Here is a 12,136-nt window from a genome sequence, read left to right as displayed (position 1 = left end):
GAGATGCAAGAAAAGCATGAAAAGCAGGTCCACACCTTGCTAAAGGAGACTCAAAAAATGCGGGAGAAAATAACACCTTGAAAAATAGGCTAACTCAATTGGCAAAAGAGGTTCAAAAAGCCAATGAGGAGAAGAATGCTTTCAAAAGCAAAATCAGGCAAATGGAAAAGGAGGTCCAAAAGCTCACTGAAGAAAATAGTTCTTTCAAAATTAGAATGGAACAGATGGAGGCTAATGACTTTATGAGAAACCAAGAAATACAAAACAAAACCAAAAGAAAGAAAAAATGGAAGATAATGTGAAATATCTCATTGGAAAAACAACTGACCTGGAGAATAGATCCAGGAGAGACAATTTAAAAATTATGTGACTGCCTGAAAGCCATGATCAAAAAAAGAGTCTAGACATCATCTTTCATGAAATTATCAAGAAAAACTACCCTGACATTCTAGAACCAGAGGGCAAAATAAGTATTCAAGGAGTCCACCGATCACCACCTGCAAGAGATCCAAAAAGAGAAACTCCTAGGAACATTGTGGCCAAATTCCAGAGTTCCCTGGTCAAGGAGATAATATTGCAAGCAGCTAGAAAGAAACAATTCAAGTATTGTGGAAATACAATCAGGATAACACAAGATCTAGCAGCTTCTACATTAAGGGATCAAAGGACGTGGAATATGATATTCCAGAAGTCAAAGGAACTAGGACTAAAACCAAGAATCACCTACCCAGCAAAACTGAGTATAATACTTCAGGGGAAAAAATGGTCATTCAATGAAATAGAGGACTTTCAAGCATTCTTGATGAAAAGACCAGAGCTGAAAAGAAAATTTGACTTTCAAACACAAGAATGAAGAGAAGCATGAAAAGGTAAACAGCAAAGAGAAGTCATAAGGGACTTACTAAAGTTGAACTGTTTGCATTCCTACATGGAAAGACAATATTTGTAACTCTTGAAACTTTTCAGTAACTGGGTAGTTGGTGCGATTACACACACACACACACACACACACACACACACACACAGCACAGAGTGAATTGAATAGGATGGGATCATATCTTAAAAAATGAAACTAAGTGGTGAGAGAGAAATATATTGGGAGGAGAAAGGGAGAAATGGAATGGGGCAAATTATCTCTCATAAAAGAGGCAAGCAAAAGACTTTTTAGTGGAGTGAAAAAGAGGGGAGGTGAGAGAAAAACATGAAGTTTACTCTCATCACATTCGACTAAAGGAAGGAATAAAATGCACACTCATTTTGGTATGAAAACCTATCTTACAATACAGGAAAGTGGGGGATAAGGGGACAAGCAGGGTGGGGGGGAGGATGGAAGGGAGGGCAATGGGAGGAGGGAGCAATTTGAAGTCAACACTCTTGGGGAGGGACAGGATCAAAAGAGAGAATAGAAGCAATGGGGGGCAGGATAGGATGGAGGGAAATAAAGTTAGTCTTACACAACACAACTATTATGGAAGTCATTTGCAAAACTACACAGATATGGCCTATATTGAATTGCTTGCCTTCCCAAAGGGCATGGGTGGGGACGGAAGGATGAAAAGAAGTTAGAACTCAAAGTATTAGGAAAAACTGTCGAGTACTGTTCTTGCCACTAGGAAATAAGAAATACAAGTAATGGGGTACAGAAAGTTATCTGGCCCTACAGGACAAAAGAGAAGATGGGGACAAGGGAAGGGAGGGATGATAGAAGAGAGGGCAGATTGGTGATAGGGACAATCAGAATGCTCAGTGTTTTGGCGTGGGGGGAGGGGACAAATGGGGAGAAAATTTGGAACCCAAAATTTTGTGAAAATGAATGTTAAAAGTTAAATTAAAAAAAATTATTTTCTGACTCCCATGCATATATGATTCTCTGACTTAATGAGAATAAATAAACATCTTATAGCACATGTACAGCCTTCCTCTGTTTGTTCCTTGGTAAGGTAAACCGTATCCTGTTTGTTCTTGAACAAACACCTTAATAAGGGGGAAACCCCATTCTGTTTCTTCTTAGGACAAATATTTGGTTAAGAGGGAAACTGATTCTGTTTGTTTCTTTGGACCAAACCTTTGGTAAATGGTTGACACCTTCTTTACAAAGAAGAAGAAAGGCAAGGGGGAGGGAAGCAGTTTTCTTAATATTTTTGAAAGGTAAATGAAGTGATACCCAGCTCATATTAGTTTGTTTTATGATTATTGACTTATTCAACCATCCTCCCCCTCCTGTCTCACCTACTTACCTCTTTCACTCCCCTCTCTTTCTGTCATTTCCTAAGACCATCAAAACAGAACAAATCACCCCCAGATCTGCTGTGTCTTATTAAACTTTCCCTATGATTCTAGAAGTCATCAGGGTTTGACAACTTTGTTCTCCACTGTTAGCACAAAAACAATTTATCCTCACATATTCCTTTTCAATTGTTCAAATATGTGATCTAATCTTTCACTTGACTCTTGTGTTTCCATGTCAAAGTTTCTACTACTCAGTTCTGGTATTTTCATCAGGAAGGTTGGGAAGTCCTCTTAGAGATCCTATTTTATTAAAGTTGCATTATTTTCCTCTGTTGAGTTATACTATTTTTTTCAGAAAGGTTACACTTTGTAGTAAGTGAGCCTAAACCATTAGTATTCTAGAAGATCATATTCAGAGTTCTCCTTTGTTATATAATGTTAGATGCAAAATCTTAAGCAACCCTGAACTTTTTCTTTTTGGCTGCTTGCAATATTTGTGACTCCTTCCAAAGTCTCCTTTTATAAAATGCCCAGAATTTTCCAGTTAACTTCACTTCTCATTATTTGCTCTTCTAAATCTTTCCTCCCCCAGGTGATAAACTGATTGAAATCTCATCATCATGGACATCAATCCACCTTTGGTACTCAATATGTCCTTGGCACTCTCTGTAGCTTCTTCCTTCTAATTGGTGGGTTGAAGGCAGAGCAATAAACTCTTCTCTTTAGAGGGCTTATTATTTTCTAGTTCACTTTGATTTTGATTCCACTAACATCAGTGTTCTCCTTCTACCCAGAGTTCCCAGGTGCCCCCTCCCCCTTTCAGTTTTCTTCCTTTGTGTCTTCCCCATTAGCTTGTTAATTCCTCAGGGGCAAGACCTCTTTTTTTTTCTTTTTTTTGTATTACTTGCTTAGCAAGCAGCAACACAGTAAATACCTAATAGTTATCAATTATTAACTCTTCTACCGTGTTTCCATTTCAAAGTGTCTACTCAATTCTGGAAAATTCATTAGGTTTCCTTTTCCTTTCTCTAGTTGTAATGTCCCAGGCTTTCTGCACTAATTTAAATCTCCCGGGCTCCCTACACTAACTTTCCCTCCCTGGGCTTCGCTTGGAATCTTACCTCAAGATCTAAGTCTTTGTTGGTCCTCAGACTTCTCTGGCCCCTCCTGTGGGGGAGGGGAATAACTAGACAGAACACCCGAGTTGGCAGCAGTTCACTCTTTAATGGCTACATCACTCTCTCTGGGATCCCCCCAATGCTCCAGTATATCTTTAGGCACCCGAGCTCCTCCCATGTTCCTCCCTGTAGGCGGAGCCTATCCTGTTACTGAGGCATTCCCAGTACCTTGTAGCTTACTAGACCAGCTAGCATGCCACGTAAGCAGGTTAGCACCTCCAGGTGTTTCAACTTTCCATACAGGAGGCCACGGTCCAGAGCTGGGCCCCAACACCTAGTTTAGATGAAAAGTAACCATATAGTCATATATATAATGAAAAATTTGCCACTAAGGGAAGGGGAGTCATCTACATAGAAACTCACGGGAGCTGATGAGGTCACCAACATGTAAGGTATACAGAAAATGAAAGGGACCCAGGGAAGAATCTTGGGGTATGCTGTTGTTATAACTGTCTATTAACATGTTCCTCTGATTCTTGAAGTTGTCTAGAGAGAGTGAAATCTCTCTTGATTTTCTATATTTCAACTACTAAATGAAGTAATTTCTATTTCTAATTACTGAGCTGTAAATTTTTATTCTTCACTAAAATATATAGTTTTTGTAGTGGATAGAATATAGTTCTGCCTTTAGGTGGCAAGGTGATACAGTAGAGACTGGTTTGGTGAGTCCTACCTTGAACACTTATTAGCTGAGAGACCACGGTTACACAAAAATGGGGTTGTGAAGAGTTAGACACAACTGAAATAATTGAACAACAGGACTTAACTTTTCTGGTCCTCAGTCTCCTAATCTGTAAAATGAAGGGGTTGGATTCTGACTGTGATTTGATGATCTTTTCCCTTTCTTTTTTTTTGTTATCAAAGTTACTACTTCTCAAGTAAATGTCTTTATATTTAGTAAAAATCAGCAAAATCTGGATGCCTTTTGATCCATTTTTTCCTTTTGTATTGTGTAGAATACATAGTGTAATGCAAAGTCTAAGTCAGTTATTTCTCTTATAAATAAAAAATATGTACCTTATTTTATATATACATGTATGAATATGTAAATAAACATTTGGGTATATGTATATATGCTTATTCGAATATCAGAATGTTAACTACAATTAACAGGCAAAGCAAATATTTATTTATTTATTTTTTTTATTTTTTTCTTTTTTAATGTTTAACAATCACTGCCAGACAATTGAGATTTTATCCCCCTCACATCTACCCCCCACTACCCCCCTCCTTCCCCACGACTGCATACAATTCTGTATAGGTTCTACATATACTTTCCTATTGAGTATATTTTCACTATAGTCATGCTATGTAGTTAGACTAAAATAAATGAAAGAAATCATATAACAAATCAGAACATGATACACAAACACATACACATACATAAACATGATCTGCTACATTTTGCGAATGACTTCCATATTTCTTTCTCTAAGTGTGGAAGGTAAACTCCTAAGTATTTTATACTGTCTACCCTAGCTTTAAATGGGATTTCTCTTCCTATCTCTTGCTGTTGGACTTTGTTGCTAATATATAGGAATGCAGAAGATTTGTGTGGGTTTATTTTGTAACCTGCAACTTTGCCAAAGTTGTTTATTATTTCAAGTAATTTTTTACTTGAATCTCTGGGATTCTCTAAGTAGATCATCATATCATCTGCAAAGAGTGATAACTTAGTTTCTTCTTTGGCTATTCTTATTCCTTCAATATCTTTATCTTGTCTAATTGCTACAGGTAACATTTCTAGTACCATACTGAATAATAGTGGTGATAATGGACAACCTTGCTTCATCCCTGATCTTATTGGGAATGCATCTAGCTTATCCCCATTGCATATAATGCTTGCTGAAGGTTTTAGATAGATACTGCTTATTATTTTATGGAAAGTTCCCTTTATTCCTACGTTCTCCAGTGTTTTTAGTAGGAATGGGTGTTGTATTTTGTCAAAAGCTTTTTCTGCATCTATTGAGATAATCATGTGGTTTTTGTTGGCTTTGTTGTTGATGTGATCGATAATGCTAATAGTTTTCCTAATATTGAACCAGCCCTGTAGTCCTGGTATGAATCCTACCTGATCATAATGTATTAATCTCATGATAAGATGCTGTATTCGTTTTGCTAAAATCTTATTTAAAATTTTTGCATCTACATTCATTAGGGAAATTGGTCTATAATTTTCTTTCTCTGTTTTGTCTCTTCCTGGTTTGGGTATCAAAACCATATTTGTATCATAGAAAGAATTTGGGAGGACTCCTTCTTCCCCAATTTTCAAAAATAGTCTATGTAGTATTGGAATTAACTGTTCTTTAAATGTTTGATAGAATTCACTTGTGAATCCATCTGGCCCTGGAGATTTTTTCCTAGGGAGTTCATTGATGGCTTGTTCAATTTCTTTTTCTGAGTTGGGGTTGTTTAAGTATTCAACTTCCTCTTCTGTTAATCTGGGCAATTTGTATTTTTTAAAATATTCATCCATCTCGTTTAGATTATCGAATTTGTGGGCATAAAGTTGGGCAAAGTAGTTTCTAATTATTGTTTTAATTTCCTCCTCATTGGAGGTGAGTTCACCCCTTTCATTTTTAATATTAGTAATTTGATTTTCTTCTTTCTTTTTTTTAATCAGATTGACCAAAGGTTTATCAATTTTATTAGTTTTTTCATAAAACCAACTATTGGTTTTATTTATTAATTCAATAGTTTTCTTAATTTCAATTTTATTAATCTCTCCTTTGGTTTTCAGTATTTCTAATTTGGTATTTACTTGGGCATTTTCAATTTGTTCTTTTTCTAGCTTTTTCAACTGCAAGCCCAAGTCTTTGATCTCCTCTTTCTCTATTTTATTTATGTAAGCATTCAAAGATATAAAACTTCCCCTAATAACTGCTTTTGCAGTATCCCATAAGTTTTGGTATGTTGTCTCACTATTGTCATTCTCTTGAATGAAATTGTTGATTGTTTCTATGATTTCTTCTTTAACCCAACCCTTCTTTAGAATTAGATTATTTAGTTTCCAATTGATTTTTGGTTTCTCTTTCCATGGTCTTTTATTACATGTAATTTTTAATGCATTATGATCTGAGAAGGATGCATTGACTATCTCTACCTTTCTGCACTGGATTGTGAGATTTTTATGTCCTAGTATGCTAGCGTTGGAAGCTCAATTCCATGTGGACAGTCTCGGGCGGGTAAAGGTGGGAACTTCTAAATCTTAGAGTTCTCACGAGACCCCCCAGGAATCGGCTGGGAATCGAGGTGAACCGAGCTATCTCGTGTATTTCCGCCTCTTCCCGTGAGAAACGTGATGGGAGAGAGCTCTCCCAGCCCTCGAGATTGTCCCGGATCTGGGCACACTATTGTTATCTAACAGCACGGTATTCAGATGCAAACTATGCTGCTGTAGAGTTTAGGTAGGATCAGAAAAGCCTGAAAGTTCTCTTGGGTGGAGGGGCGCGGAGCGGACAGGACAACAAGGCTCTGCTTTTCCTCTCTCCTCTCTCCGCTCCCCCTCTCTCCCCACTTACACTTCTACTTCCAATCTCTTATTGTAAGATCTTTGCCTCCTTGGGAGATCTTTCTCTTTCCCTCCTAAGGAAGAAATCCTCTGCACTTGTAACTAGACCCTGAAATAAAGCTCAACCCTTGTTCGACTCTGGAACGTCCTTTCTCTCATACGAGCATCCGGTTTGGCCAACCGAAGACCTCGGGAGCTGAGGTAGGAAGACTCGGGTAGCCCACAGGCCTCTAGGCCTGGCACTAGTATATGGTCAATTTTTGTAAATGTTCCATGTACCGCTGAGAAAAAGGTGTATTCCTTTCTATTCCCATTTAATTTTCTCCAAAGATCTATCATATCTACCTTATCCAGAGTTTTATTTACCTCCTTAACGTCTTTCTTGTTTATTTTCAGGTTAGATTTATCGAGTTCAGAGAAGGGGAGGTTGAGGTCCCCCACTAGTATAGTTTTGCTGTCAATTTCTTCCTTCAACTCCCCCAACCTCTCCTCTAAGAATCTGGATGCTATACCACTTGGAGCATACATGTTTAGTAATGATATTGCTTCATTGTCTATGGTGCCTTTTAGTAGGATATAGTTTCCATCCTTATCCCTTTTGATTAGATCTATTTCTGCTTTTGCTTTGTCTGAGATTAGGATTGCTACTCCTGCCTTTCTTACATGCGCTGAGGCACAATATATTCTGCTCCATCCTTTGACCTTTATCCTATGTGTATCCCCCCGTTTCAAATGTGTTTCTTGTAAGCAGCATATTGTTGGATTATGGTTTTTAATCCATTCTGCTATCCATCTCTGTTTTATGGGAGAGTTCATTCCATTCACATTCACAGTTATGATTACAATCTGTGTATTTCCCTCCATCCTCTTTCCTACCATTTGTGCTTTTAGCTCTCCCATCTCCCTTCCCCTCCTCAATAGTATTCACTTTTCTCCCCCTCCTCCTGCAGCCTTCCCCTCCTTCTTTTAGCCCCCCCTCCCTTTTACTCCCCTTTACTCTTATTTCTTCTTCCCTCCCTTTTAGCCTCCCTCCCCTTTCTTCCCCCTTCCCCTCCTACTACCTTATATAGCTAGTTAGGATTATCTACTTAAGATTATTGTTCCCTCCTTTAAACAAATCAGATGAGAGTACCTCTCAAGACAATGCTCATCTCCCTCCCCTCCTTCCCTCTACTATAATTTTGTACTTCTTCCTGTGATGTAATTTGCCATTTTCTGCTTCCCCCTTTTCACACCTCCTATTACAATCCCTTCTCATACTTAAATCATATTTTTGATATGACATCATTTACTTTATACCCGTTCCCTCTATGTATATCCCTTTTATCATAATAGCTGCACAGTTCTCAAGATTAACAGGTATCATCTTCCCTTATAGAGAGGTAAACAGTTTGCCCTAATTGAGTAGCAAGTTTTTGTTTTTTTTTTTTCCCCCCTGTTTACCTTTTTATGATTCTCTTGAGACCTGCATTTGAAGATCAAATTGTCTATTGAGTTCTGGTGTTTTGGTCAGGAAGCTCTGGAAATCCCTTATTTCGTTGAATGACTTTCTCCTTGCCTGAAATGTTATGCTGAACTTTGCTGGGTAGTTGATCCTTGGTTGAAGTCCCAAGTCCTTTGCCTTACGGAATATTGGGTTCCAGTTCTTTCGATCTTTTAATGTAGAAGCTGCAAGGTCCTGTGCGATCCTGACTGTGTGTCCTTGATATTTGAATTGTTTCTTTCTGGCTGCTTGTAGTATTTTCTCCTTCACTTGATAGCTCTGGAATTTGGCAACGATATTTCTTGGGGTTTTGAGTTTGGGATCCCTTTCGGGAGGGGAACGGTGGATTCTTTCGATGACTATTTTGCCCTCTGAGTCTAGTACTTCTGGGCAGTTTTCCTTGATGATTTCCTGGAAGATATTGTCCAGACTCTTTTCTTCATCATGGGTTTCTGGCAGGCCAATCATTCTTAAATTTTCTCTCCTGGATCTATTTTCCAGGTCAGTTGTTTTTCCAATTAAATATTTTACATTTTCTTCTATCTTTTCATTCTTTAGATTTTGTTTGACTGATTCTTGTTGCCTCATTGAGTCATTAGTTTCCACTTGCCCAATTCTAATCTTCATCGTATTGTTTTCTTCAGTTAACTTTTGCATCTCCTTTTCCATCTGACCAATTTTTCCCTTTAAGGAGCTATTTTCTCCATTTAATTTTTGTACTTCTTTTTCCATTCAACCAATTTTCCCAGTTAGGTTTTGGGTTTCCTTTTCCATTTGATCAATTTTCCCAATTAGGTTTTGGGTTTCCTTTTCCGTTTGATTAACTCTTCCTTTTAGGGAATTATTCTCTCCAGTTAATTTTTGAACTTCCTTTTCCATTTGTTCAATTTTCCTTTTCAGAGTGATGTTCTCATCAGTGAATTCTTTTTTTATAATCTTAAAATCATTGGCCAGTTTTTCTTTTATATCCTTCTTCAGATGTTCCAGGTAATCTAGTTGTGCTTGCGAGAAATTCATAGTCCCATCTGAGGTTTCAGATGGAAGTACAGTCTCAGCTCTGACTTCTTTGGTGTTTGTGTTTTGGTCCTTATCCCCATAGAAAGATTCTATGGTTTTTTCACTTTTCGTCTGCTTTTTCCGATTTATGATGTTGGCTGAGTGTTGTAGCTTCTGGTTCTTTCAGTCAGAAGGTACAGAACTTTGTGTTGAGCTGATGTGTGAAGAAGCTAAAAGCAGGTTTTTGTTTTTTGTTTCCCAGATCAACCCTGGGTTTAGCTTGTTAGGTGTGTGGGAGGGGTGGTCTGGTCACAGGAGATCTCCTCAGCTGACCTGAGGCAAAGGCAAGGTCAGGGGATGGTGATCCCAGCTTCCCTATTGTCTTCCCTTTTCCCTTGGAGGGCCGAGGCACGCCTAGATGCTAATGCGTGTTCCCACCCCTCCTGGGGCTTGTCTTCCGGCGCTGAGGCTTGCCTGGGTCTCAGTGCAAATTTTCTCTGCCCTGGGTCCTCTGTCCTTCCGGATTGCCTCCGCCACAGTAGGAAGAATTCCCCTTTGCTATTTTCCTAGCCTCTGGTGTTATGAGACTATTTGCCCCCTTCTGCTGTTCCCGCTGATCCAGGATTTTTCTGGGGAAATATTTCATGTTTCTTTCACGGTCATCAGTGGGGAGGAGAGAGCATTTACTGATCACTCTGCCATCGTGGCTCCCGGAAGTTCAAGTAGGTGACTTATCGAAGTTTAGTCTTCAGGCTGAAGGTTTCAAGGGCTGCTGCGCTGATATCTGGTGCTCAGCGGCTCTCACCGGCTCGGTTTGGCTGGTCTCCTGCTCCGCTGGTTTTGCCCGCCACTCTCGGGCTTCTCAGGTCCCTTCCGCCCTGCTCTGCTGACCGCGCTGCGCTGTGCGCTGGGGCTCACCCCCGCGGAACAGATCCTTCCCGCGGACCTTCCAGTCTAACCTGGGCTCCAAATCTGTCAAAGTTTGTCACCCACTGGATTCCGCACCTCCAAAGTTTGGTCAGATTCTCCTTTCAGAGGTATCCAGAGGAATTTGTCCAGGAGCTTAGGTGAGTCGTTGCTTTCACTTCACCATCTTGGCTCCGCCCCCGAGCATATTTCTTTTTAAAGAACTTAGCATTTATCGCTTTTAGATTCCTTCTTTTGATATCTGCAAGGATCTGATTATGGATTACTTTTTATAGACTCATATCTGTCATAGAATTTAATGCTTCAGTTTTCAAGCAGTAAGTACTTCCTTGCAGAAAATCAATTTGAGTTTCCATCTGCTTTTTAAGAGACATTTGTAGGAGGTCACAGCCAAGATGGTAAAATAGTAAGAAGTACAGCAATCTCCCCTCTAAAATACCTTTAAACAGTTCTAGAAAACACACCAGAACAACTCCTGATCAGAAAATACAAGAAAAAAGTGGTAGTGAAGGGGATGCCCATCATTTGGGGAATGGCTGAATAAATTATGATATATGAATGTAATGGAGTACTACTGCACCATAAGAAATGATGAACAAGAAGACTTCAGGGAGGCCTGAAAAGACTTATGATCTGATGCTGAGTGAAAGGAACAGAACCAGGAGGACTTTGTGCATAGCAATGACCACAGTGTGCGAGAGTTTTTTCTGGTAGACTTGGAACTTCGTAACAATGCAAGAACTTAAAAAAAAAAATTCTCAATGGTCTTCTAAGGCAAAATGCCTTCCACACTCAGAGAAAGAACTATGGAATTCATTCGCAGAATGTAGCAGATCATTTTTGTGTGTGTACTATGTTTTGATTTATTATATGATTTCTTCCATTTATTCTAGTTCGTCTACACAGCATGACTATAGTGAAAATGTATTCAATAGGAAAAGTATGTGTAAGTCCTATGTAGAATTGTATGCTATCTTGGGGAGGGAGGGGGTGGTGGGGAGTAGGTAGGGGGGGGAAATCTAAGTTTTATGGTAGTGATTGTAGAACATTAAAAATTAAAATTAAAATAAAAAAAAAGTCGTAGTGAATCATTTTTTCCAGTCCAGGTCAGCACAGCGAGACAGAGAGAGATCTATGGACACTGGAGAACAAGAAGCTTGTAGATCCCAAGCCTGAGTTGTCCCTGAAAAAGTAAAATAACACAATGTTCAATACTCCAAGAAAGCAGCAGGAGGAGTAACCCAGACCTTTCCTCCCAAGTATCCAAAGCCAAAGCCTAACCCTCTAACATCAAATCTAAAGTCAGGGAGTGTTGAGTTTCGGGGTGGTGGGGAGCCCAAAATATCGACATGCCGGGTCCTACTTGAATGAATTTGACACAAGCCTTCTTAAAGCCAAAGAAAAACAAAGTTTATTAAAGATTCGCCGTACTGGGTTGACTCTTAAGGAGCCTGTAACTCTTAAGCAGATAAATAGAATGATTCTTCATGAGTCATCAAGTCATGAGTGGTCATCACATTGATCAGAATTACTAAGTCTTTCAATGTTATTTTTATTTACAAGGTAGTTGTTTTATATAAATTGTTCTCCTGGCTCTGCACACTTTCAAGTGAAGTTCCCACAAGTGCTCTCTCTCTCTTAGTGGGTCAAAGGAAATACAACTTTTTTGCATATAATTCCAAATTATTTTCCAGAAGTGCTGAACTGTTTCACAGAATCACTAATGGTTCATTAGTATGTCTGTCCTTCTACAAACCCTGCAAAAGCTGCCACATTGCTTTGTGGATCTGAGAAGTGTGAAGTGGAATTTTA

The 12,136-nt window shown here is 39.0% G+C and overlaps 1 long non-coding RNA gene across 2 annotated transcripts in view; it reads right to left on the bottom strand.

Moving 5' to 3' along the window:
• Window positions 1–11,161: 11,161 nt before the first annotated feature.
• LOC140520487 (uncharacterized) overlaps window positions 11,162–12,136 on the bottom strand; it is a 49,594-nt gene continuing 48,619 nt past the window's right edge. For both annotated transcript variants that reach the window (XR_011972526.1, XR_011972525.1), the window contains one exon: window positions 11,162–11,507. This is a non-coding gene — a long non-coding RNA (uncharacterized lncRNA). The remainder of the gene's footprint in view (window positions 11,508–12,136) is intronic.

The sequence above is a fragment of the Notamacropus eugenii genome, chromosome 1 (genome assembly GCF_028372415.1).
Source record: "Notamacropus eugenii isolate mMacEug1 chromosome 1, mMacEug1.pri_v2, whole genome shotgun sequence".
Lineage (NCBI taxonomy): Eukaryota > Metazoa > Chordata > Mammalia > Diprotodontia > Macropodidae > Notamacropus > Notamacropus eugenii.
The sequence above is the reverse complement of the archived record's forward strand: the minus strand, read 5'-3'. Positions and strand labels throughout refer to the sequence as shown.